General features: G+C 48.8%; 1 long non-coding RNA gene across 3 annotated transcripts in view; it reads left to right on the forward strand.

Annotated features, from left to right (window-relative positions):
* The first annotated feature begins 836 nt into the window (after positions 1 to 836).
* LOC138984430 (uncharacterized) overlaps positions 837 to 26,121 on the forward strand; it is a 33,165-nt gene continuing 7,880 nt past the window's right edge. Inside the window, exon 1 of one of the 3 annotated variants that reach the window (XR_011461704.1) lies at positions 837 to 1,746. This is a non-coding gene — a long non-coding RNA (uncharacterized lncRNA). Of the gene's footprint in view, positions 1,747 to 24,067; positions 24,390 to 24,715; positions 24,844 to 26,121 lie in introns of those variants that run through there. The other 2 variants (XR_011461705.1, XR_011461706.1) reach the window with 2 other exon arrangements.

A 26,121-nucleotide genomic window follows, 5' to 3' on the forward strand; every position in this document is an offset into this window, starting at 1 on the left:
AAACAATAGGGTTAGAAAAGTTGTAGAAAGTGTATTTTCTTTGCTGCCTTAAGATTGATTATTTAAAGCAGACTTTAAGAAATTGGTCTATAGTAAAGGAGAGATACCACCATAAACAACACTAAGGGAAAAAGAGCAAACTATATTTTGAATAATCTTTTTTTGAATTAAGTATTTAAACTTGCCAGAGTAGATCCCTGGTGACCTCAGCCACTAATTGTTATGTAAGTATGTGGTTAGTAGCTCAGTCATGTCCAACTTTGCAGCCCCATGGACTGTAGCCTGCCAGGCCCCTCTGTCCATGGGATTTTCCAGGCAAGAATACTGGAATGGATTACCATTTCCTTTTCCAGGGGATCTCTACCCAGGGATCAAACCTGCATTGGCAGGCAGGTTCTTTACCACTGAGCCACCTAGGAAGCCTCACTAATTGTTACAGAGGATCCAAAAATCTTGGAATGTCTAAGGCCAATACATTCCATGTTCTTGTTTGCACCGGGTAAGTCTGGTGCTGTTGATGTTGTTACCTCAGGCAGGTGAGCATGGCTGCTGGTCTAATACCAATCCCTGTAGTCAGTTGCTCCTATTCCTGTAGCCAACAGGCCCGCAGAGCGGGAGCAATATGAACTTGTGACCACCAGATGCAGGAAACTTCACCGACCACATCCTCTTCAGAACTGAGTCATGAGTTGTACTGTGTCCTAAAAGGGAAGCAGAGTTCTTCCGATTCTGAGGCTGCTGCCCTGGGATTACCCATCCAGATCAACTAGGCTCTATAAAGTGCTGCTTTCAGTTTGAAAGTGGAGTCTGTGTGAAGAACTGCTCCCCTGAAAAGACTCTGAATTTCTGTACCCTGACGGCCTTGAGTAGCTTCACCCTCCTGGAATCGTGGGTGAGAGACTAGCAATAACTGGATTTTTCTATAAGAAAATATCTTCTGGTGTAGAAAATGGAAATTTACTCATTTGTTAAGAAAATGTTAATACAAAATCTAGATGAATTTAAGAAGTAGTTTTAAGTTAACCAATATTAAATTGGTTATTTTATACTTAAAAGAACTGGAAGAAACAGAGATGAGTTTTAAGTATGTAAACATTCAGTGCTCTAATTCTGTTTTTAACAGTCTTGGATAGACAACAGGGTTAACATGGAAGTCTTATTCAAATGCTAAAAAAAAAAAAATGTTAAAACTAAACATTTTTACCCAAAGGGCATTTTGATCAACTCCTAGTAAGAAATATGCAGTTGAATACTGACATTCAGAGGGGTATGTCCAGACATTCATGAATATGAAGCTCTTTGGGTAAACATACGGCTTTCCTTCTTTTGGTACTCACATGAAGAAACATCTTTTACCATTTAGATTACATGAACAACGGACTAGGTACTCAGCTCCCTCACTAGCCCCAAATCTAACATTCAGATATGTGCCACAATCAAATTACTATATTAAGGATCTTTAGGGTCTCTTAAAGAATCAGAAATGCTAAGGTGAAATATATTCTGACGATCAATAATCACAAAATACAAGAAACAAGTCCTAACAGCTAACATGATAATGGCACTTCGACTGAAACCATGAATGATCCTAGGATGACTGTTAACCTTCATTTATTTTACATTCTGGAAAATCCAACTAATTTGTACATTTCTCTGCTTCCCTGTCTCAGGGGTTTCTCTGAACAGGAAACCCTGTGTGCAAGCCTAACACACCAGAAATTGTATAAAGAGTATCTGCTGAAACTGGTGAGTAAGTGTTTAAGTTCTTGTGGGGCATTTCTGGAATGGGCCATGGTGGTTTAGCTGCTAAGTTGTGTCCAACTGTTTGCAACCCCACGGACTGTAGCTCGCCAGGCTCCTCTCTCTATGGTATTTTCTAGGCACTTGCCCAGCATCTTCTTTTAGGATTTGAAATAGCTCAACTGGAATCCCATCACCTCCACTAGCTTTGTTCATAGTGATGCTTCCTAAGGCCCACTTCACTTCACATTCCAGGATGTCTGGCTCTAGTCCAGTGATCACACCATCTTGGTTATCTGGGTCATGAAGATCTTTTTTGTGTAGTAGCTCTATGTATTCTTGCCACCTCTTAATAGCTTCTGCTTCTGTTAGGTCCATAACCATGTCTGTCCTTTTTTTGTCCATCTTTGCATGAAACGTTCCCTTGGTATCTCTAATATTCTTGAAGAGATCTCTAGTCTTTCCCATTCTGTTGTTTTCCTCTAATTCTTTGCATTGATCACTGAGGAAGGCTTCATATCTCTCCTTGCTATTCTTTGGAACTCTGCATTCAAATGGGTGTATCTTTCATTTTCTCCTTTGCCTTTCTGCTTCTCTCTTCTCAGCTATTTGTAAGGCCTTCTCAACCATTTTGCCTTTTTGCATTTCTTTTTCTTCGGGATGTCTTGATCACTGCCTTCTGTACAATGTCACAAACCTCCGTCCATAGTTTATCAGGCACCCTGTCTATCAGATCTAATCCCTAATCTATTTGTCACTTCCACTGGATAATCATAAGGGATTTGATTTAGGTCATACTTGAATGGTCTAGTGGTTTTCCCTACTTTTTTCAATTTAAGTCTGAATTTGGCAATAAGGAGTCCATGATCTGAGCCACAGTCAGCTCCCAGTCTTGTTTTTGCTGACTGTATAGAGCTTCTCCATCTTTGGCTGCAAAGAATATAATCTGTCTGATTTTGGTATTGACCATCTGGTGATGTTCACGTGTGGAGTATTCTCTTGTGTTGTAGGAAGAGGGTGCTTGCTATGACCAGTGTGCTCTCTTGACAAAACTCTTATTAGCCTTTGCCCTGCTCCATTTTGTACTCCAAGGCCAAATTTGCCCGTTACTTACTCCAGGTATTTCTTGACGTCCTACTTTTGCATTCCAGTCCCCTATAATTAAAAACGTCATATTTTTTAGGTGTTAGTTCTAGAAAGTCTTATAGGTTTTCATAGAACCGTTCAGCTTCTTCAGCATTACTGGTCATGGCACAGACTTGGATTACTGTGATATTGAATGGTTTGCCTTGGAAATGAACAGATCATTCTGTCATTTTTGAGATTGTGTCCAAGTATTGCATTTCAGACTCTTTTTTTGACTATGAGAGCTACTCCATTTCTTGTAAGGGATTCTTGCCCACAGTAGTAGATGGTAATGGTCATCTGAGTTAAATTCACCCATTCCAGTCCATTTTAGTTCACTGATTCCTAAAATGTGGATGTTCACTCTTGCCATCTCCTGTTTGACCACTTCCAATTTGCCTTGATTCATGGACCTAACATTCCAGGTTCCTATGCAATATGGCTCTATTTATAGCATCAGACTTTTACTTCCATCACCAGTCACATCCACAACTGGGTGGTGTTTTTGCCTTGGCTCCGTCTCTTCCTTCTTTCTGGAGTTATTTCTCCACTTATCTCCAGTAGCATATTAGGCACCTACTGACCTGGGGATTTCATTTTTCAGTGTCCTATCTTTTTGCCTTTTCATAGGGTTCTTAAGAATACTGAAGTGGTTTGCCATTCCCTTCTCCAGTGGACCATGTTTTGTCATAACTGTCCACCATGACCCATCTGTCTTGGGTGGCCCTACACATGGCTCATAGTTCCATTGAGTTAGACAAGGCTGTGGTCCATGTGATCAGATTGGTTAGTTTTCTGTGATTGTGGTTTTCAGTCTGTCTGCCCTCTGATAGAGAAGGATAACAGGCTTATTATGGAAGCTTCCTGATGGGAGAGACTGAGGGGGAAACTGGGTCTTGTTCTGATGGGTGGGGCCATGCTCAGTAAACCTTTAATCCAAATTTCTGTTGATGGGCGGGGCTGTTGTTTGACCTGAGGCCAAACTATGATGGAGGTAATGAAGATAATGGCGACTTCCTTCAGACTGTCCATACATGCACTGCTGCACTCAGTGCCCCCAACCCTGTAGCAGGCCACCACTGACCCATATCTCCACTGGAGACTCATGGACAATTCTGGGTCAGTCTCCTGAGGGGTCACTGCGCCTTTCTCCAGGGTCCTGGTGCAGACAAGATTTTGTTTGTGCCCTCCAAGAGTCTGTTTCCCAGTCCTGTGTAAGTTCTGGCGCCACTATTGTGGGTAAATGGCAATCTCCTCCAAGAGGGCTTATGCCATACCCCAGTCTGCTGTACCCAGAGCCCCTGTCCCTGCAGCAGTCCACTACTGACCTGTACCTCTGCAGGAGACACTCAAACACAGTTCTGGTTCAGTCTCTGTGGGATCTCTGGGTCCTGGTGTGCACAAGGTTTGTTTGAACCCTCTGAACATCTCTGGTGGGTATGGGTTTGATTCTAAACGCAATTTTGTTAAGAATCATTTCACAATTTCCATATGCCAGCAAATTTGGAAAACTCAGCAGTGGCCACAGGACTGGAAAAGGTCAGTTTTCATTCCAATCCCAAAGAAAGGCAATACCAAAGAATGCTCAAACTGCAGCACAGTTGCACTCATTTCACATGCTAGCAAAGTAATGCTCAAAATTCTCCAAGCCAGGCTTCAACGGTACATGAACCGTGAACTTCCGGATGTTCAAACTGGATTTAGAAAAGGCAGAGGAACCAGAGATCAAATTGCCAACATCCTCTGGATCATCGAAGAAGCAAGGGAGTTCCAGAAAAACATCTAATTTTGCTTTATTGATTATGCCAACGCCTTTGACTGTGTGGATCCACTGGGGAACAGCAATCCACTGGAGAAAGAATACTCTTTCTGAAAATGGTGCTCTGCAACGATTCTGTATCCACATGCAAAAACATGTATCTATTAATAGATACAGACCATTATCTATCACAGAGTTAACTTACATTGGATCTTTAAGTTAAACTTCACTTAATGTGAAACACCAAACTGTAAGACTTCTAGACAATAACATAAAATCTAGGTGACCTTGTGTTTGGCAATGAGCTTTTAGATAAAACACCAAAAGCATAATCCATGAAAGAAAAAATTGATAGACTTTTAAAATTGAAAACTTCTATGAAGACACTTAAGAGAATAAAAAGACAAGGCCAGACTAGAACACACACGTGTTTGGTATCCAAAGGATACCAAGGACTGGTATCCAAAATATATTAAGAGTTCTTTGTATGTGTGTGCATATTAGTTACAAAGAATTCTCAAAGCTCAACAATAAGGAAACAGACACCCAATTTAAAAGTTCACAAAAAATCTAACAAATACCTCACTGAAGAAATATAGATAGTAAAGAAGCATGTGAAATACACTCAACATCCTATGTCCTCAGGAATTTCACGTTAAAACAATGAGATACCACACTAAACATCTTTTAGAATGGAAAACTTTTTTTAAAATCAACAATACCAACTGTTGGTGAGGCTTCAGAGCATCAGTAAGAATGTAAGAGTAGTACAGAGCAGTAAGCAGTAAGAATTCTGATAAGAATGCAAAATGCAACAACTTTGGGAGATAGTACAGCAGTTCCTTACAAAGGTAACCACACTGTTAACTATAACATCCAGCTGTGCCCCCACACACAAAGGCTTGCACACAAATGTTATAGCAGCTTTATCCATAATTGGCCCCAAACTGGAAGCAACCAAGATAATCTTCATTAAATGAATGGAAAACAAACTGGTACACTCAGACAACAGAATATTATTCCGTGGTAACAAGAAAATGAGCTATCAAGCCACAAAAGACATGGAGGAAACTTAAATGCATCTTGTAAGTGAAAGAATCCAGTCTGGAAAAGCTACATAGTGTATGGTTTCAACTATAAGACATCCTGAAAAAGACAAAACTGTATAGAGACAGTAAAAAGACCAGTAGTTGCCAGGAGTTTGGAAGGGGTATGTGGGAGAGTGGGGAGAAAAGACTGGTGGAGAACAGGTTTAGGGCAGTGAAACTTATTTGATACTGTAATGATGGATACGGGACATTATGCATTTGTCAAAACCCATAGAAATATACAACACAAGGAATTCCCTTGCAATCCAGTGGTTAGGATTCGGAGCTTTCTGCCATAGCCTGGGTTCAGTCCCTGGTCTGGGAACTAAGATCCTGCAAGCCGTGTGGCTCCACCAAAAAATAAATATAAAAAAGAAACATACAACGTAATGGTAAACCTAACTCTAAGTATGGACTTTAGATCATGATAATGTATCAATATTGGTCCATTAATTGTAACATATATCACACTAATGTAGGATATTGATAATAGGGAAAACGTGTATGTGAGAAGCTGGATGTTAATGGGAACTCAGTACAATTACCACTAGATTTTTCTGTACATCTAAAACTTTCTAAAAAATAAATCTTACTAATTTTTTAAATGTAAAATGTTCATAAATTTTAACAAATTTATAAATAATTTCTCACTTATTTTTAATGTATTTTCAAAGTCTTTTCCAGTGGATTAGTTATTATTCATAGAATCAGACAAAAATTAAGCCCTGAATTCTAAAAACCCTATACTGAAAAGCACAATTTTTTTTTAACTTGAAGTTTCAGTCCTACTAAGAGCAAACAAGCCTAAATTTTCCCAGTAAAATACCAAAAGTGAAGGTGTGGGTATTCATACCTTCATATGAAGTGTTCACACATCCTAGCATATTACCTGGAGAGGAGCCTTGCTCAGCTGGTCATGTGCTGGTCAAGCCTTCTCGTGCGAACCCTGTGTATGACACTGGCTTTTCTCAGTTCCAGACTACAGGAAAGCCCTAACCCAGGTGGCCTAAACTCGGCACGTGCGTGAAGTGTGTTCCCATTCCCCCGGGCAAAACTGTGAACGCTACACGTAATGCAGGTGCCTCCGAAGGGGAAACAGAGTCTCCAGAATTCCCTGCTGCACATTCTCACCTTTCTCACTCGTTGTGCATCTGACTGACCCCAGCTTGAGTGACCCTTCCTTTAAAAGAGAGGGTCCTGCTTCTCTTGGTTTTAAAGCACACCATCAGATGGGTGTTGGTGCTTGCTTCTGACTCAAAAAGAACCTCCAAGGTAACGATAAGCATGATTTGCTCAATGATACCCCTATACAAGAAGGAAATCACTGAGCTCGTGTGGTTTGAAATTCTGTGTAATACCACTTACCTATGCCCACATCCCATGAGAGTAAGCAGTGAAGACTTTTAAACTGAAATGTGCTAGATTGACTGTTCTTAGCCAGAATTTCACATCAGAACCACCAGAGGAACTTTCCCCAAGTGTACAAGCTTGGCCCCCTGCCTTGATCTCTCACATCACAGAGGGTTCCCAGGAGGCTGCTTTGGGCATGTGTATTTTGAGGACGCTCCCCAGTCAGGTCTGGTGTTTGCTAATCTTAGGAAACGCTTTAAGAGGTAACTGCAGGCGGCCTGGTCATAGTCAAGGGTATTTGGGGCTCATCCCACCTTTACCCCTCTTTTGGTCAGTGGGCAGCTTACTAGTGTGCTGAGGAGGCAAGCAGGTTTCCAAGAACTGACCCATATGCCTTAGATTCTTGTCATCTTTGTCTTTGCTGATCTCATCCTTGACTCCTAAAGCCAGTCAGGGGACAAAAAATGCAAATATTCAACAATAATTAACCTCTTTGGGCAGCCCAGCTTGTGGCAACCTCAGCCTGGGGGCCCCTTGCAAAGGCTCCAAGCAGCTCCAGCAGGGCTTTCTGCAGACCACCCACTCCTGTGCAATATTAGGGCTCCTCCAGATCCGGGGGGACATGGAGGGAACATAGGGGAAAGTGCTTGCAGGAGAAGGGAACGTGCCATTGTCCCAGAAGGCAAGTGGTGTTACCGAAATTTTGATGAAGTTGTTGATGCTTCTTTTGAGCAGCTACCACAAGATTGTCTGCATGACAGACATCAACAGCTAACCTTATTTCAGGAGTTGACCTGCAAGTCTCAGAGTTAATCCAATCATTTAGGTAGGTTTTTACCGAGAACTGCAGTGATTAATCCTCCACTGGGTACTACTGGAATGAGGGTGAAAAGGAGAAGCAGAAGAAGAACAGGACAGACCTGGTTTCCCTGGTCAGCGTAGGGATAAACCAGGGGCAGCCCCATCTAAGAGACTCAGAGTGCCCGCCTGAGCTTGGGTTTTCCAGGGATAGAAGCTGAGAACAGCACCTTGGTTATCATCTGGATCTAGCTGGTTAGTTGGTAACCCCTGTCAGAGCCATGTTCGCCTTGGTCGTATAACTGGAGTCACTCCCCTTAGGCAGACTCCAGGGGCCTGACAGTCACTGGGGAACTGTTCTTGTCATAAGTTCTTGCCAAGACTGAAGGCAAAAAAGCTGAAGATAGCCATGCTGGTGTTCCTTAAGTAATATAGGTCAAGCTCTAAGTTTCGGATGGACTCATCAGACAATCCCATGGATGGAGGAGCCTGGTAGGCTGCAGTCCGTGGGGTCGTTAGAACTGTCAGACACAACTGAGCGACTTCACTTTCATTTTCACTTCCATGCATTGGAGAAGGAAATGGCAACCCACTCCAGTGTTCTTGCCTGGAAAATCCCAGGGACGGGGGAGCCTGGTGGGCTGCCCGTCTATGGGGTCACACAGAGTCGGACATGGCTGAAGCAACTTAGCAGCAGCAGCAGCAGCAGACAAAATCACCTCCCTCTGCAAAAGTAGCTCTTTGATCCTGACAGAATGTCTGTTGCAGGGTGACCTGGAGAAGGCCACCAGCTTCTTTGTGCCTCTGTGTCCAGCAGTCTCCTGAGAAAATGAGCTCTGAGAGGACCAGGGGAGGAGTGCTGTTTTGCAAGGGCCATGGGATTGTACCATCTCCTCCTGTCAATGCAAGGAAAATCCCCTTAGTTCTTACTGATGACCAAAAACGTGGGGCCTCCAAGTCAGACCCTGCCTTGAGGCCTGGGGATAAGGCAATGAACAAGGCCTCATGAGCTAAGCCTCTCCAGGGACTAAGAATTTTGGCCCTTGCATCTCTTGCAGAGTGTCTCCTCCAAGTAAGCTGAGAGAGATTTGTGGCAGCTTCACTTCCTGTCTGCATCTAGCAGGGCAGGGGGTTGCTCCCCTTCACAGAAGCAGATTGGGCACAGAGGCCTCTTGTGTAAAACCAGGCTCCAGCCCCCTTCTAGACAAGCTCTGCAAGGGGCATCCCTGGGGACCAGCGGCCACCTGCCCAGGATGAGCGAGCAGATGCCTCTAACAACTCCGATTGTCACATGCATAGTACGCTCCTTTCCTGCCATACACTATGTGGACATCCCTTCTGGAATGGCTTTTCTTTTCTCCTCTGTGTTCTTAAAAAACAAAACATCATTGTAAAACAGGGAATCATGCAGCTTCTTCTGAAGCAGAACAGGCTGCAGGTGCTCACTGCTCCTTTCCCATTTCTGAAAAACCCCAGTCCCAAGTCTCCCTTACCCAAAGTGGAGGAGGGAGGCAGCTGATGGCCTTGGAGGGAGGGGCTTTCCAGGGAAGGAGATAAATAGTCACAGGAACCTCTGTCTAAAAACTTGGACGCAGGACAACATAGCAAAACTGGGAGTGGGGAAATTCCTGCTGAAAAGGTCACAGCCAACAACAACCATGAAATTAGAAGCTGCTTGCTCCTTGGAAGGAAAGCTATGGACAAACCTAGAGAGCGTACTAAAAAGCAGAGACGTGACTTTGCCAGCAAAGGTTCGTCTAGTCAAAGCTATGGTTTTTCCAGTAGTCATATACGGATGTGAGAGTTGGACCATAAAGAAGAAAGTGAAAAAGTATGAAAGTGTTAGTCCTTCAGTCGTGTTCGACTCTTTGGAACCCCATGGACTGTAGCCCACCAGGCTCCTCTGTCCATAGAATTCTCCAGGTAAGAATACTGGAGGGGGTTGCCACTCCCTAAAGAAGGCTAAGTGCCAAAGAATTGAAGCCTTTGAATTGTGGTGCTGGAAAAGACTTTTGAGAGTTCCTTGGACTGCAAGGAGATCAAACCAGTCAATCCTAAAGGGAATCAACCCTAAATATTCAATGGAAGGACTGATGCTGAAGCTGAAGCTCCAAACCTCCGGTCACCTGATGCGAAGAGCTGGCTCATCGGAAATGACCCTGATGCTGGGAAAGATTGAAGGCAAAAGGATAACCCAGGATGAGATGGATAGATAGTATCAGTGACTCAATGGACATGAATCTGAGCAAACTCCGGGAGCTAGCGAAGGACACGTTGTGCCTGGTGTGCTGCAGTCCATGGGGTCGCAAAGAGTCGGACATGACTGAGCGACTGAACAACAGCAGCTCCCAAAAGTGGCACACCCCCACCAACTTCCCAACTCTGCATCTGCTCCATTCCAGACTAGGCCTCAGGGAGACTGAGGTGACTGAGACACTGACTGGAGAGGTGGGGAGAGGGCTGCTTGCTTCCCCGGGCTTCCATCCCTGACTCGAGTGCCAGGGACTTTAGCTCTCTAACGAAGAACCTCACTCAATTCACCCGCTGCTGACTGCGTCCCAGCCTCACTTTTCTCTTGCGTGATAATGATACAATCATAGAATCCACCTCAACGAGATGCAGTGAGAACTACATGACACAACACATTTAAAGTGCAGAAAAGAACAGTATTCCTGTCTCTCAACAGGGGTTCGTGAGCTCTTCCAGAATGGCTCTTCAGTTCAGTTCAGTTGCTCAGTCGTGTCTGACTCTTTGCAACCCCATGAATCACAGCACGCCAGGCCTCCCTGTCCATCACCAACTCCCGGAGTTTACCCAAACTCATGTCCATCGAGTCGGTGATGCCATCCAGCCATCTCATCCTCTGTCGTCCCCTTCTCCTCCTGCACCCAATCCCTCCCAGCATCAGGGTCTTTTCCAATGAGTCAACTCTTCGCATGAGGTGGCCAAAGTACTGGAGTTTGAGTTTTAGCATCATTCCTTCCAAAGAAATCCCAGGGCTGATCTCCTTCAGAATGGACTGGTTGGATCTCCTTGCAGTCCAAGGGACTCTCAAGAGTCTTCTCCAACACCACAGTTCAAGAGCATCAATTCTTCGGCACTCAGCTTTCTTCACAGTCCAACTGTCACATCCATACATGACCACTGGAAAAAATCATAGCCTTGACTAGACAGACCTTTGTTGGCAAAGGAATGTCTCTGCTTTTAAATATGCTGTCTAGGTTGCTCATAACTTTCCTTCCAAGGAGTAAGCGTCTTTTAATTTCATGGCTGCGGTCACCATTTGCAGTGATTTTGGAGCCCAAAAATATAAAGTCTGACACTGTCTCCACTGTTTCCCCATCTATTTCCCATGAAGTGATGGGACCAAATGCCATGATCTTCGTTTTCTGAATGTTGAGCTTTAACCCAACTTTTTCACTCTCCTCTTTCACTTTCATCAAGAGGCTTTTTAGTTCCTCTTCACTATCTGCCATAAGGGTGGTGTCATCTGCATATCTGAGGTTATCGATATTTCTCCTGACACTCTTGATTCCAGCTTGTGCTTCTTCCAGCCCAGTGTTTCTCATGATGTACTCTGCATAGGAGTTAAATAAGCAGGGTGACAATATACAGTCTTGACGTACTCCTTTTCCTATTTGGAACCAGTCATTGTTCCATGTACAGTTCTAACTGTTGCTTCCTGACCTGCATCTAGGTTTCTCAAGAGGCAGGTCAGGTGGTCTGGTATTCCCATCTCTTTCAGAATTTTCCAGTTTATTGTGATCCACACAGTCAAAGGCTTTGGCATAGTCAATAAAGCAGAAATCGATGTTTTTCTGGAACTCTCTTGCTTTTTCGATGATTCAGCGGATGTTGGCAATTTGATCTCTGGTTCCTCTGCCTTTTCTAAAACCAGCTTGAACATCTGGAAGTTCACGGTTCACGTATTGCTGAAGCCTGGCTTGGAGAATTTTGAGCATTACTTTACTAGCGTGTGAGATGAGTGCAATTGTGCAGTAGTTTGAGCATTCTTTGGCATTGCCTTTCTTTGGGATTGGAATGAAAACTGACCTTTTCCAGTCCTGTGGCCACTGCTGAGTTTTCCAAATTTGCTGTCATATTGAGTGCAGCACTTTCACAGCATCATCTTTCAGGATTTGAAATAGCTCAACTGGAATTGCATCACCTCCACTAGCTTTGTTCATAGTGATGCTTTCTAAGGCCCACTTGACTTCACATTCCTCTTAAATCCTTTCAAAAGTTTCAAAAGTGTCCTGACCTTCCAAAATATGAGAATGTTTTTACCCAAGTAATGGGATCAACAAGGCAGAAGCCAGCCTGCGGTTACAGAGCCTCCCTCCTCAGCTAGAGCAGAGCCAGTGTGGCCCTGAGCAACCTGCAAAGCCACATTTGCTGCTCAGCCTGGGAGCCAAATCCCTGCTTCTTTCTGGATGAAGAGGTTCCTTCCTGGGCACCCCCCATTGCTCGTCTGCCCACAACATGCACAGGCCGCAGCCTTTCCTCGGGCAGGACCCTGGCCTTCAGAATGAGGGCTGACCTGGCTCCAGTTTCTCCTGCTGAACAAAATGGCACCGGGGAGCCAGCCTCTCTGACCCTGCATGAACCCAAAGCCTCCTGGAGCTCGAGGGGAACTCCCGTCGGCTCTCACTCACCTCCCCTATCAGGCGGGGCCTGCAAAGCTGTGCTTGGTTCAGCCTGCCCCCCAGCTAGGAGGTCCCCGGAGCCTGCTTCCCTCCCCCCACCCCCCACCCCTCTCTCCTCACACGGGGTGTCCTGAGGACCCGGGTGGGGTCGATGGAGGGGGCCAGAGGACAGGTGCCTCACCCAGCGAGTGTGAGTCAAGGCCAGCTGGGAGGGCGGGGCTGAGGTGGAGGAGCTCTGGGGACAGCAGGAAGGAAGGGGAAATGGAACCTTCTCCACGGTGCCCAGCTCCTCTGGAGCTCTTTCTCTGGGCTGAGCCAGGAGACCCTGAAGAGGGTCACCCTGACAGAACGGCCAGGGATCTTCCACCTTCTCTTCACACCCTTGTCGGAAGACTGTGGCCTCTTGAAGCCTACCTGTGCAGGAGAATTTTGCAAATTGCCCATGGCTTTGTCACCTGTGGGAAACTACACAGGTCATCTTACAAGCCAGCCTGCTTATCAGGTGACTGGAGCCAAGAAGATTGCAGGCCTGGGGTGGGGAAATCCCGGCTAGCATGGCTTCCTTCCTTACCCCCTCTGACTGGACCTCACAGGGGCGGGGAGCCTTTCTGGACCTGGCACCCAGGCTGCTGGGCTCCCTGCCAGGTGTCCAGGGGACACCCTTCCTGCCACCTGGTTCCTTCTCGGCTTCCTGGGGCACAGGGAACCTGAGGCTCCTGCTCTGGAGACTATGTGGAAAACACCTGTATTTGCAGGGCCTCAAAACATCCTGCGAGAAGCCGAGGAGTAACGTTGGTTAGGGGCATTCCAGTCTGGTTTTGAACTTCATGGAGCATGTCCTGCTGGCGGGGCTGTTACCAGCTTAGGACTGAACAGTAGGCAACACAAAGGTGCCCATGAATGTGCTCCCTCAAGGCCCTGGGCCCAGCAAAGGACTATATCCATCAGTATGAATCCTGCCTGTGAATGTCTGCACCTGAGTGTTACTAGTGACAAATTTAAAATCTTGATATGCTGGTGGAATGCTGCTTGATTTGTTTAAACAAACGTGGGTCGTTTCAGTTTTTTCAGTTTCTCAGCCTATTTTAGAGGGTTGTTGGACCTCCTTTATATGCAGAAAATAGGTCTGTCTTCTCTCATTTCCTAATGGCCTTTGCATCCTGGGCTTCCCTGGTAGCTCAGTGGTAAAGAATCTGCCTGCAATGTAGGAGAGGCGTGTTTGATCCCTGGGTCAAGAAACTTCCCTGGAGAAGGGAATGACAACCCACTCCAGTATTCTTGCCTAGGAAATCCCATGGACAGAGCAGCCTGGAGGGCTACAGTTCATGGAGTCACAAAAAGTCGGACATGACTGAGCAACTGAGCACGCACGACTGAGCACGGTCCACGTCCTACCCAATGAACACATCACCCAAGCCCACAGTCAGGCCAGTTCCCAAGAATAAAGAGAAAGGGAGGGAGGCCTGGTCTCCATTCCCCTCCCCTTGAAGTTGTTCAGCTCTGCTGCTCCCAGTGTGTGCCCTGCCCACCCGCATGCAGTCAGGGCCTGCCTGGAGCCCAGCGCCCCCTCCCCGGTGCGGCTCAGGGGCAAGAGCGCTGTGGGAATTTTCCATCTGACTCTGCAGCCCAGTCGGCTCCTCCTCAGATCATTATCCTGCCACTGACACCAGGCTGGTTGGGCAAGCTTTCCTGCAGGGCTTGGACCTGCTCAGCCCAGGCTTCCGCTCTGCAGCTCACAAGGGCAGGAGCGGTTTCGGGCCCCAGGTACCTGCACCCAGCCTCAGACCAAGGCCTTGTTTCCCGCCCCCGCCCCCCGCCTGCAGCCTCTGCCCAGGCCTGTTCCCTCCTAGCCTTCTGCTCTCTTATTTCCTTCCGCTTTCCCTCTGGGTGGTTCCCGACTCTTCCAAAACCCCCCTCCAGGAAATTTGCTTGTTGCCACAAAATAATGCAAATATGCTCCTGAGGCTACCTGGGCCACAGTGTTCTTGGCCTTCCAGAGACTGGAGAGGGAGGAAGAGGCAGGTTGGTGTCCCTGGGTGCCCCCTCTCCAGACACCCCGATGGGGACAAGAACAAGCCACAGCCACCACGGGGCCTGGGGACCAGACAAAGCCTTGGCGCACTGTCTAAGGGAACCAAGCTCAGCCAGGGAAAAGCCACACAAGACCCTCAGACGCTCCCAGGCCCTTTCTGTCTGTTTAATAATAGAAAAAGTTTGTGTTCATCATGCTCAGCGTTTGTTTCTGTTTATCTGATTCACACTCCTTGCCCTGGCAGGAGCAGAAAGGGAGGACATGGGCACAGACACCACACAAGCCCCACAGTCCCGGGGAGCGCCCAAGGTGGGGCCGGCAGAGGGCAACGAATCCTGGCTGGGCGGTGTCTGCGGGCCATGCCCTGATCTACACCCCTTGGTCACAGTGGCCTGATGCCCTGCACGCCCAGGGGCACAGGGCACAAGGCAGGGGTGAGGGTTGCCCTCTGCAGAGGAGAACGGCGGTGGGGTGGGGGCATGGGAAGTGTCCGGGGCAGAATTGAGTGATGCCCAAAGCCTCTCAGTGGCCTGACCCCTCAGCTCTTCCCGCCCCTCCCCTCACCACCACTCGGGTGAGGGGCTGAGGAGAATGTGGCCCGTCCCCAGCTCTCCTCTCCTACGGCCGCCGCCTCCGTGATGCCACCATGCTTGCTCAGGAGAGGAGTGGGATCCCAGGGGCTCTGGCTCCTGGTGCAGCAGAGGTGGTGGGAGCACTCCCCTACCGTCTCCTGTGTACCAGCCCTCAGACCAGCGCCGCAGATGAACTCTACCCCGTCGACTCTCTCAGTTGCAATCCTATGAGGTAGATGTTTTCATGCCCATTTGACATGGGCTCCTGAGGCTCAGAGAGATGAGCGAGGTCACACAGGTGGTAGCTGGTGACTCAAAGCCAGGCTGTGGAATCTTTCCCAGTTTCGGGGCTGCCATCAACCAGAAGACACAGCCCTCACCTTGTGAAACCCAGCACATCCAGTCTCACCCAGCTCCAAACTCCAAGTCCCATAGCATCTTTGCACCTACAAAGGGGAGCCCAGGGACTCCCTGGATGCCCCTAAAAGAGACAGGTGTTTGAAAACTCAGCTTTCTGGATTGGCCTGGGGCTGACTGGAGAAGAATTACATGGCAATGAGAAGTCCCTGGCAGTCTAGTGGTTAGGGCTTGATGCTTTCACTGCCCAGGGCCCAAGTTCGATCCCTGATTGGGGAACTAAGATCCTGCAAGCCGTGTGCAGTAGCCAAAAAAAAAAAAAAAAAAAGTGACATAAAGTAGGTGAAAAGGTCCCATGTCCACCTTGGGTGTGTGCATGCTAAGTCTCTTCAATCGTGTCCAGCTCTTTGTGACCCTATAGACTGTAGCCCATCAGGCTCCTCTGTCCATGGGGATTCTCCAAGCAAGAATACTGAAGTGCTGGAGGGGGTTGCCATGCCCTCCTCCAGGGGATCTTTCGAACCCAGGGATCGAACCCTTCATCTCTTATGTCTCCCACATTGGCAGGCAGGTTCTTTACCACTCGTGCCACCTGGGAAGCCCATTTTCACCTTAAGCCTCCGAATTGGGACATAGACCAAGTGAGGTATAAGGCCTAATAAGAAGCAAGCCAAAGTAATTGTGCCTTCTGATTTCAAGGAAGAATTGACCTCATGGTGGATGAGCTACATTTATCCTTGTGGCCCATTATTGGCTCTCACCAGCCAGAGGCCAGAAGGGGCTTAGGGCTCTGGGGCCAAGCCTATGGGCCTGTGGCCTGTCTGCCTTCAGGCCCTGCAGCCCTCAGACTGCAGGTCAGAACCCAGGAGACATGAGTTACTTAACTGAGAAGATGAGTTACTTAACTGAGGCCGGAAAGCTTTTGAAATGAGGCCCATCTGCCCTCAGACAAGCGCTGTGTGCCTGTGACCCTGAAGAGAGGGCAATGTCTTTGACCCGGCCAAGATCCCCCTTGGGACCGCTCCATCCTCTTCTGACCTTCTCACCCCCCGGGCTGCTCACCCCCACCTGCCGCATCTGTGGTCTATCAGCTGTGAGGGTGAGCAGAGACGTTAAGCCCTAATGCCTCCAGGTTCTTAGCAGCTGGGAGCTCTCTCTGTTGCCTGGTGGTTTCCAGCCCTTCTTCAGGAATGTTCAGCTGACACCATCTCTATCAGCTGTGAGTGCCGAGAGGCTGAGGACTGATGGGTAGGCAAAATGCGTTTCAGCCTTGGCTTACCAGACCGGAGACCACCGCAGATCCTCATGTCTGCTTTGTTCGCGCTGTTTTTCGGTTGGGAAAAATGTTATTGAGAGTATTGGGGTGGGGCCTCTCGAGACTCCAGGGTCTAGAGTCTATCTGTTGACATGCAGTTGGAGCCGGTGGGGATGGCAGGGAGAAAAAGACCCTTTCTGAGAACTTGAGGCAGAGTTGGCTATGGAACTGATAAGGATCAAAGGACAAGTCCTGGGCTCTTGGGAGCTGCCATGCCCCCAGTGAGCCTCCAGTTCCCAGCCTCCCAGTGGCTCCCAGGCCCCATTAGGCCCCGCTTCAGGGCTCTGAAGCCCCTGGCTGCCTGCATCAGAATCGCCTAGGTGCTTGTTACAGTTGCCCAATGCTAGGTTCCAGCCTAGATGTTCTGATCTCAAAGTAGAGGAGGAAGGACAGGGACTGTGGCTCCCAGCCCCCTGACCCAGGTGACTCTCAATTTAGGAACCATCTCCCTGTGTGCTCAGGCCAAACCCAGACCAGGGGCAGCTCCACACACACAGCCTGTTTCCTCTTCCTTGGAGGCTCCCCCACCCCCGGATTTCTGGGTTAATGGCCAGAAATTCCAGAAAAGCAGCATTTCTCCTGGTGCTCTCCACAAAGGAGCCGGTGGCTAGGCCAGAGAAGCAGCCAGTCCTCACAGGAGTCCCTCTCCAGAGCCTTCCACCCTTGTAACCCCACCTGGTCCCTGCCCCGCGGGCTTCTGGCCAGGTTGACAGCATGGGAAAGCCCCGTGGGAGCCGCAGAGGCGGTGGAGAGGAGGTGCCAGTGAGGGCTGGGAACCCCACCTCCCCTGGGGGTGCTGCTGGCGCCCCAGGCCAAGGCCTCCCCACCTCGGGGTGCCCGCTGAGCCCCATCCCGTGGCACCCGCCCCCTCCTGCTTTCTCCTCTGCACTCAGAGCCAGGGAGGCCTGCTCTGGCCAACCTGCAGACTTGGATTCATCTTTCAAAACCAACCTCCGCCCCCTCACCTTTTCTGCTAATCCTCCTGCCAAGCTGACAGAGCCCTGATGTTCCCTTCCCGTGGGGAGGTGGCACGTCCCTCATGTCCCTCACGCCGTGGGCCTCACATCAGCACGCAGAGCGCCCCTGCAGGCGTGCCTCTGTGAGCAGCCACAGGTGGGAGTAGGTGTGTGGGGAAGGTGGTTCTTAATTGGGCTTGTGGTCTGGAGGTAGTTGAAAGCTTCTTTTTTTCCCCTCCTAACAAGGATTTGGGTGGGTTCTCTATTATCTCATTTCAGAGGTGAAGCAAGACCAGCTCAGTCACACCTTCCACACTTCAAGTAGGATCATGGCTCTCGACTTTGGCTATTTCCTCCCTAATGTTTATTGCCATTTGCCATTATTTTGTTGGTTTGCTTTCTCAGTTTTTTTGGTTTTCCAGAGTGTGAGTGAGGACAGGGTGTATTTGCTTCCCCACTGAGTCTTCAGACACAATGGCAAGTGAGACCCAGGAAGTGTTCACTAAATGTTTGTTGACTGAGTACATAGGGCTTTGAGATTAGTGTTTGTAAACCTAAACATGTTTGTGAATTGTGTAAGGATAGGCATGACTTTAAATCATTGGTCCTACCCAGCAGACTCATTTGACAGGTAATTTAGCCTCGTGGTCTATATTTTCCAGGTCAGACGCAGGTACCACAGCGACTCTTGACCTCACTTCCACAGGCTCACCCCTCATGGCAATCGTGTGTGACTCAAGCCACTTGGGATGAAATATGATTGGTTAGGATGTGACCTGCCACAGTGGCTGAAGTTAGCTCACAGGTAGGGGAGGAATGGGGCTTCCCTAGTGGCTCAGTGGTAAAGAATCCGCCTGCCAATGTAGGAGACGTGGGTTCGATCCCTGGGTCGGGAAGATCCCCTGGAGAAGTAAACGGCAACCCACCCAGTATTTTTACCTGGGAAATCCCATGGACAGAGGAGCCTGGTGGGCTACAGTCCATGGGGTCACAAAGAGTTAGACACGACTTAGCAACTAAACAACAACAAGGGGAGGTTGTGGAAGCACACAGCCTAGGGTGGGGTCTGGGCTTTCTCACCAAGGGCCCTCCGGCTATTCAGTCAACCTGCCACTCACCACCTAGGCTGAGAGTTCACCCCAGGAGCCTGAAGCGCTAACGACCAAGCCAGATGTTCGGTCCTGAAAGTGCCACACTGGCCTTGGGGGATGGGTTACCCAGTGCCCAGGGCTCCTCTCTGATGAGTAACCCCCTCTGACCCTGACCCATGGGCACCAGGCACCAGCCAGCACAGGGCCTTGGTGAACTTAAAATAAAGGCGACCCCCCCATCCAGATGGTCACAGCCCAAACCAGCTGGATGGGCCCCCACTCATACCTCCACCCACACCTGCATGGCTGTACACAATAGTCCTGACCTCAGGAAAGTCCCCAAGATTTGTAGGAAAAGGAAAGGCGGACAGTACATTCTCCATCAGGCCTCTTCTCCGGGCCTTCCCCAAGCATTCCATTCCATCTGGCTTTACCATATCCCAGCTGGGCGGATCTTGGGCTACCCACCCCCTCAGTAGGACCCTGGGCCCTGGACGGGGCTGGACCTGCCCCATGGCCCAGGATTCGAAGTGAGGTTCCTAGTTGGAACCAGGGACTGGTCAGACTGCCCCACCTGGCTCCCCTTCAAGGCCTGTCTTGAGCTCCTGCCCACACCTCCCCGCCCTCTGTCCCCACACCTCCTCGCGGTGTTTACCACACAGGAGGCCCAGCGAGCCAGTGAGCTGGGAAACTCCCGGCCACCTCCAAGCCACGGCCGCCAGCTGAAATATAATTAGCCTGCCGCTCCCACAGAGGCGACACTGTGTGCTTGCCAAGCCCCTGCCTTCTACAGCATGTTGGCAGCCACCCAGGATAGGCGAGCCTCCCAGTCTGCCTTCACTGAGGGGGAAGGAAGAGCTGAGAACAGATAGAGAAGAGGGAAACAGAGCCACGTCGGGGAGGCCCGAGCTCGGGGCTGGGTCCCGGAGCTCGGGGCTGGGTCCCGGAGCCCGGGGCAGGCCTTGGAGTGGCTGTCACTCCAGAGTCACCCCCTCATCCGTCAGCCCCTGAGCCCCTTGCCCTCAGCCATCCCAGACCCTGTGCAGGGTGTAGGTGGGGAGACGCCTCTCTGGGCATCACCGTCCAGCGGCTGCCCTCGCTGGCCGAGGGTTTCTACAACAGAAGCGTCCTGGGCTGTGGGGGACTTGGCCACAGGGGCCTCAGCTGGCCCAGATGAGGTGTTTCAAGTGGTTTTGCTTTTGAGGAACCTGCTGCCCAGCACTTCAAGGGCCTCCCCTGCCCATGCCTGTCCCAAGGCCTTCGCTGGCCCCGTTCTCCACCCCACCCCTGGCTCCCACCTCCTTGCTGCTGGCCCTGGGCTTCAGTGGCCAGGAAAGCGGCACAGGCACTGGCAGGTGCATTGCCCTTGACCCTGGAATGATTCCAGACTCTGCTGAAACTCTGGAAGGCAGGCAGAGCCAGGGGTTACTCTGAAGCCCAAGCTTCCAATAACAACCTGTTTAAACAGAGCCAGGACCCTATGGGCCCACCCTCCCAATCCTCAGCCTGCCTTTTGTCAGCGGAAAAACTTCAGTCAAAGAATAAGTTTAATCAGAGAGGTGAAGAAACAAAGGAAAACTATCAAAGGAGATCAAATACTACTATAGTCATTAAGCAAAGTCAAGGACCTTTTAGATCCTTCTCAAGGGTTACAGATAATATTCTGAGCCATTTCCTATGAGCTGTCCTATATAGACTGAGCGCCCCACCAGGTGGAAGAAGTTAACTCTATGATGACCAGACTGTAGGCGGGACATTAGCTGCCACAATTCCCAGAACTGGCCTCAAGGAAATGGGAACAAAACAACCCTGGAACTAAAGACTAATTGTATTTGATGCTGATCAGACCACCAATGACCAATCTCAAAATAACTGTCTGAGCTGACTGTGCTATTTCTACATGTTGCCCCCTCAGCCTGTAAAAACTCTAACCCACTGATTCTCAGTGCAGGGGGATTCAATCAACTTCTGGACAAGTGTCTGCCCTCCCCCCAGTTGCCAGCACCCAAAATAAAGCAAACTTTCCTTTCCACCAACCTTGCCTCTTTATCGGTTTTTGAGCAGCAAGCAGCCAAACCCCACTTTCAGTTATACTGTTTCAGTCCCCAGCAATGACACCAAAACCCCTGGAGGCCCCCAGTATACACCATCTCCTCAAGTGTTCCCCGAGGACCATGCCCTACTTAGAGAAACACTGGACCATAGCTCGTGACTTCAGTGCTTATGCAGAAAGGAACAGGAGCAAACCCTTCCCACTGTTGGGGGCAACTGGGGACGGTCAAGGGGTCCATCTGGGTTCTGGCTAGGGTCTCCCCTCCGGCAGCCAGAGTACCACAACCCACGAAGGCCGAATCTTCAAACCCCCTGAGGTAGGAGGACCCACCACCATTTCCTTTCTCCTCCCCAGCCATCCAGCCTGAAAGTAAAGGCCATTGGAACGTCAGAGCTTCTGGCACTCTTGACCCCATGTGCATCATAAACCCTTAACACAATGGTCTTTCCTGCAAGGGTTCATTGAGGAATTTACTGCTAGAAATCTAGGTAGTTCTCACAGTTCACAGTATGTTGTTTTTGCTGTTTAGTGGCTCAGTCGTGCCCGACTCTTTTGTGACCTCATGGACTGTAGCCTACCAGGCTCCTCTGTCCATGATAGGATTTCCCATGCAAGCATACTGGAGTAGGTTGCCATTTCCTTCTCTAGGAGATCTTCCTGACCCAGGGATTGAACCTGTGTCTCCTGCATTGGCAGGCAGATTCTTGACCACTGAGCCACCAGTGACATCTTTATCTCCTTCAAAAGTTCATTCCTCGACCATCATTTCTAAGTACTCCCTGCACACTTTTCGTTTCTCTCCTTCTCCACACCACTGTTTAAATTATCTTAGATAACTGGAGAATCCCATGGACAGAGGAGCCTGGTGGGCTACAATCTATAGGTTGTAAAGAGTTGGACACGACTGAAGTGACTGAGCAGATATTTGTTCATCACGTATCTTCTACCACAAGAACGTACATTCCATAAGAGACCTTCTCTTTTCTGTTCACTGGGATTTCTGCCCCTCCTCCCCCACCCCTCTCCTACACAATGCGTGGTGTGTTAACAGGTGCTCCATAAATGTGTTGAGTGAATGAAATGCCCATGGTTTAGCCCCATTCTCTCTGCCAGGAACAGGTGTTCGTCCTTTGATCACTCAGGAGGTTCATTTGAAAATTAGTACTGAGGCTGCCTTAGGCAAGGGGCTTGACCCCTGGGCCGGAGGAGCAGCCTGAAGCTCACATGTATCATAGATTATCCATGTGATGTGGGAAGGGGCTGCTGACCACTTGGTCTACATTCTTGCTGATAAAGACCCCATCTGGCCAGCACTGGCCTTGCAGACCAGAATCAGAAGCTTCCTGGGTGGCCCCTCGCCCTCTTTCCCCGCATGCCTTCTGTGTGCGCCAACAGGAGGCTGGCCACTTCCTCTATGGTTTGTTTTACTTCTCCCTGATGTCCAGTTCTTGAACTTTGACACCTGAGGCAGGACTGCAGGGAGCAAGGGAGAGATGATCTAGAATCATCTCGGGATGGTTCCCAGTGCTGCCTCAATCCCTCAGGTTCCAGCACAGCAGGACGGTGGCAGGTGGTGGAGAAGTTCTCCACGGGGTATCCTGGAAATATGCTGAGAGACAAAAAACCATGTCTGGACAGGTGTCCTGGCCAGGGTCCACCTGCGTAGGAGAAGTCCTGAGACTGTAAGATAGGGCCTGATGCTCCCCACCAGCCACTCGAGACAGGGTAGAGCCTCTCCCTGGAAACAGCACCAGGATCAGAGGAGGTGATAGTGCTGTGGCCTTGGTCCTCCATTCTGGGTGCTGGGGTGACAGCCTCAGACCTGAGTCATGGACCTGTGGATGATGGAAACCCTTCCCCCTCCCTCAGGAAGCAGGGGGCTTAACAGAAATGCAGAGAGAAAAGACTTCCTCCCCACGTCCTGACTTCCCTGGTGCTGCCAAGGGGCTAGCTTGCCCCCAACCCCTCCCTCTCCCAGGCCCCGAACACAGGCACCCACCAGATCCTGCCAGGCCTCTTACCACCTCTTGCCTCCCTTTCCAGGCCCTTCTAAAAATGTCAGGAATTCCCTGGTGGTCTAGTGGTTAGGACTCCACCCTTTCATTGCCGAGGGTCCAGGACCTGAGTTGGATCCCTGATTGGGGAAATAATATCCCACAAGCCATGTGGCATGGCCAAAAATAAACACAAATAAAAATGCTGTCACCTTGAGCCCCCAAATGGTGACCATGACATGGTTCCTTCTATAACCTCTCTCATCCCTTGGTGAGATAAATCTTCCTTACAGTCTTGGTCATATCACAACATTTTTCTGTCCCAAACCCCAAAGCGTACAGTACTGCCTCTTGGGTACAATCCTCTCTTCAGCCTTTCCTATGCAGCCCAAACTGTCTTCCCAACCTGATCACCACTCCAGCCAGGTCTGTCTGTCTTTCAAATACATCAATCGTCCATCCACTCATTCTTTCATTTATATTTACCATGAACAGTGATTTATAGGGATGAAAATAATCTTTTGTTTTGTGAAGGAGCAGGGACAGAGAGCAAGAAGGGATCCACACTTCCACTGAAATGTGAGGTGGCCTCGGATTTTTAAAAATTTTTAAGTATTTATTGACTGAGAAGTTGTGTTTATTATATTGGGTTTATAAAATAATTTATTTTAAAACTTTTTAAAAATAAGATTATTTAAAAAGATAAGGTACATTCTAGCAAATAACAAACTTATTTATATCAATTAGTCCAGTATTTTAAAATAACAAAAGAAAAATACTATTCTTGATACTTTCATCACTTTAATATTAATCCTGTACGTTAACTATGTCTATCTCTAAGTACCACGCCCCTGGTATTTTTCTGAGAAAAAAAAAAAGTGCATTATTTTCAATATGGGCTTAGCACTTTTAATTTTTCATAAAATTGCCTGAAATCTTTTAAAGTTGTGTTTTGAAGTTAATAAATTTGATATTTTGGACACTTTTAATCGACTCTTTCAATTGACCACAATATTTTTGAATGAGAATTTACCCTTTGTATAAGTGCCCGGTGAGCTTAGGAAAATTCTGCACATAATGGCTGTTCTAAATTCTGATATTACAATCTGCAACTCTTGCAGCGCTGAGTTGCTGCGGGAACACTTAGCAACTGGGAGGGGTGGGGCAGTGAGAGCCCAGCTGGGAGTAGTTTTCATTAGCGGCGGCGGGCGCTTGACCGGGGCTTCCCCTCACAAGTTTAGTTTCCCCAATTTGTAAGGAGCAAGGATTCCACCCGGTTGCACCCAGCTGGCACGTGCGGTGAGGGTCTCGTGAGAGTGAACACTGCAGGCGCAGCTCAGGGCTGACACGTGGAGGCGCTCAGTGGACCTACAGTCCTGCTACACCAAGTGCAGCCTCCCCTGGGCCCTCGCGGCTGGCTCCGCCTCCTGCCTCCCAGGACGCCCCGCCCACCGCATCCTGCCTGGGTCGGAGCCGCGGGGAGCTCGAGGTTCCACTCGGCAGGCTGTCACACGTAAGTCACAATTCGCGTGTACATTGTGTACCCTGCGCCCGGCACTGTGTTCTAAGCACTTTGCGTCAACATTAACAAATGTACTTCTGGCAGCGGCATCTAGGATCCCTACAGTCATTACCCCGCAAGGCCCAGGGGGTGAGTGGCCGAACCAGGCTACACGCCCAGGCAGGCCGGCTCCTCCGCTGGCAGGCTGCCTCCAAGGTTGTCCCGCTGTCCCCTTACGTACTATCCCCACCCTTTTCCTGTGTCAGGAGGAGGGTGACCCTTGCGTCCAGTCCTGCTCCACCCAGCGCCCTTGCCCACAGGCTGCCTTTCCGTTGGGCAGTGGAGCGGCCAGGAGAGATCAAAGGGAGGGAAGAAAGGGAGGTCTGTGTTAATTCCCCCGATGCCCTCCCTGCCAGGTCACCCAGGCTGGCTGTGACCCTGGAAGGAAAGTCGCAGCCTCTGTCAGGTAGCCCCTTGCACTGATTCTCTCTTTGATTCCAGTAAGTTGTCCGAGCATGGGGCTTCACTGCTATTAAGCCCAGGTGCTGTACCACGCCCTCACCCAACCCCCTACCCTCTCACCCCTCACTGCTCTTCCCGGTTTTGTTGTTCAGTCGCTCAGTAGTGGCTAACTCTTTGAGACCCCCATGAACTGCAGCAATCCAGGCTTGCCTGTCTTCCACCATCTCCCTGACTCTGCCCAAACTCATGTCCATTGAGTTAGTGATGCCATCCAACCATCTTCCCCCTTTACAATCTTTGTAAATAGTTCCTTTGTCAGTGAAGTGTTCGCCACCTGTACTGCCTCTCAGCCATCCATCCTGCAAGGCTTACCTTGTCTTGGGCCCTATCAGTTTGCTTCCTCTTCTTTTTTAAAATATTTGTTTTTATTTATTTGGCTGCAGTGGATCTTAGTTACGGCCTGCAGGATCTTTAACTGTGGCATTGGAACTCTTGGCTGCGTGGTTGTAGGATCTAGTTCCCTGACCAGAGATGGAACCTGTGTACCCTGCTGTGAAAGCACAGAGTCTTTAAAACACTGGCTGCCAAAGGAAGTCCCTTCCTTCCTTATTTTTTTGAAAAGATTCCCATGGTTACAAAAGGAAGTGCAGTGAAGTCTCCCTTCCTTTCTTTCTTGAACACCCAGTTCTCCCCACAGGCAGCTCATGAAATGTTTGGGTTGTTTAAAATTGTAGTTAAAAGTAATATAAAATTTTTCCATTTTAATTATTTTTAAGTGTATAACTCTGTGGAATTAAGTGCATTCACGTTATCACCATCATCATTCTTCAGAACTTTTTCATCCTGCCCATCTGAGACTCTGTACCCATTGTCAGGAAGGACAATAACTTTTTCCTCTACTCTTTGAGGTTCTTGTCTAAGATACCTCTTTCATGAAAGAGGGATTAACAGGAGAAAAACAGATTTAATTTAATTTTATATTTCTGAGGGTCCCAAAGATATGAGACCCAAAAAAGTGACTAAAGTAGGCACAAAATCTCCAAAATGGGGCATTTTTTTTTCTTGCTCTCAGAGGCACAAAGGAAAGTCAGAGTAGCTGTCCTTGCACTGGCTACTTCTTAAGTAACTTTAATTCACAATAACCAATATACCATAGTGTCATGTTTTGGAATGGCCTTCCCTGAACCCCATCACCATTAAACACAAAATTGCTAAAATGACTTTCTGTGACGCCTTCCGGAGACATTTTATGCATAGTCAAACCACAAATGGTAGCTTATTT

The sequence above is a fragment of the Bos mutus genome, chromosome 21, assembly GCF_027580195.1.
Source record: "Bos mutus isolate GX-2022 chromosome 21, NWIPB_WYAK_1.1, whole genome shotgun sequence".
In the NCBI taxonomy this organism is placed as follows: Eukaryota; Metazoa; Chordata; class Mammalia; order Artiodactyla; family Bovidae; genus Bos; species Bos mutus.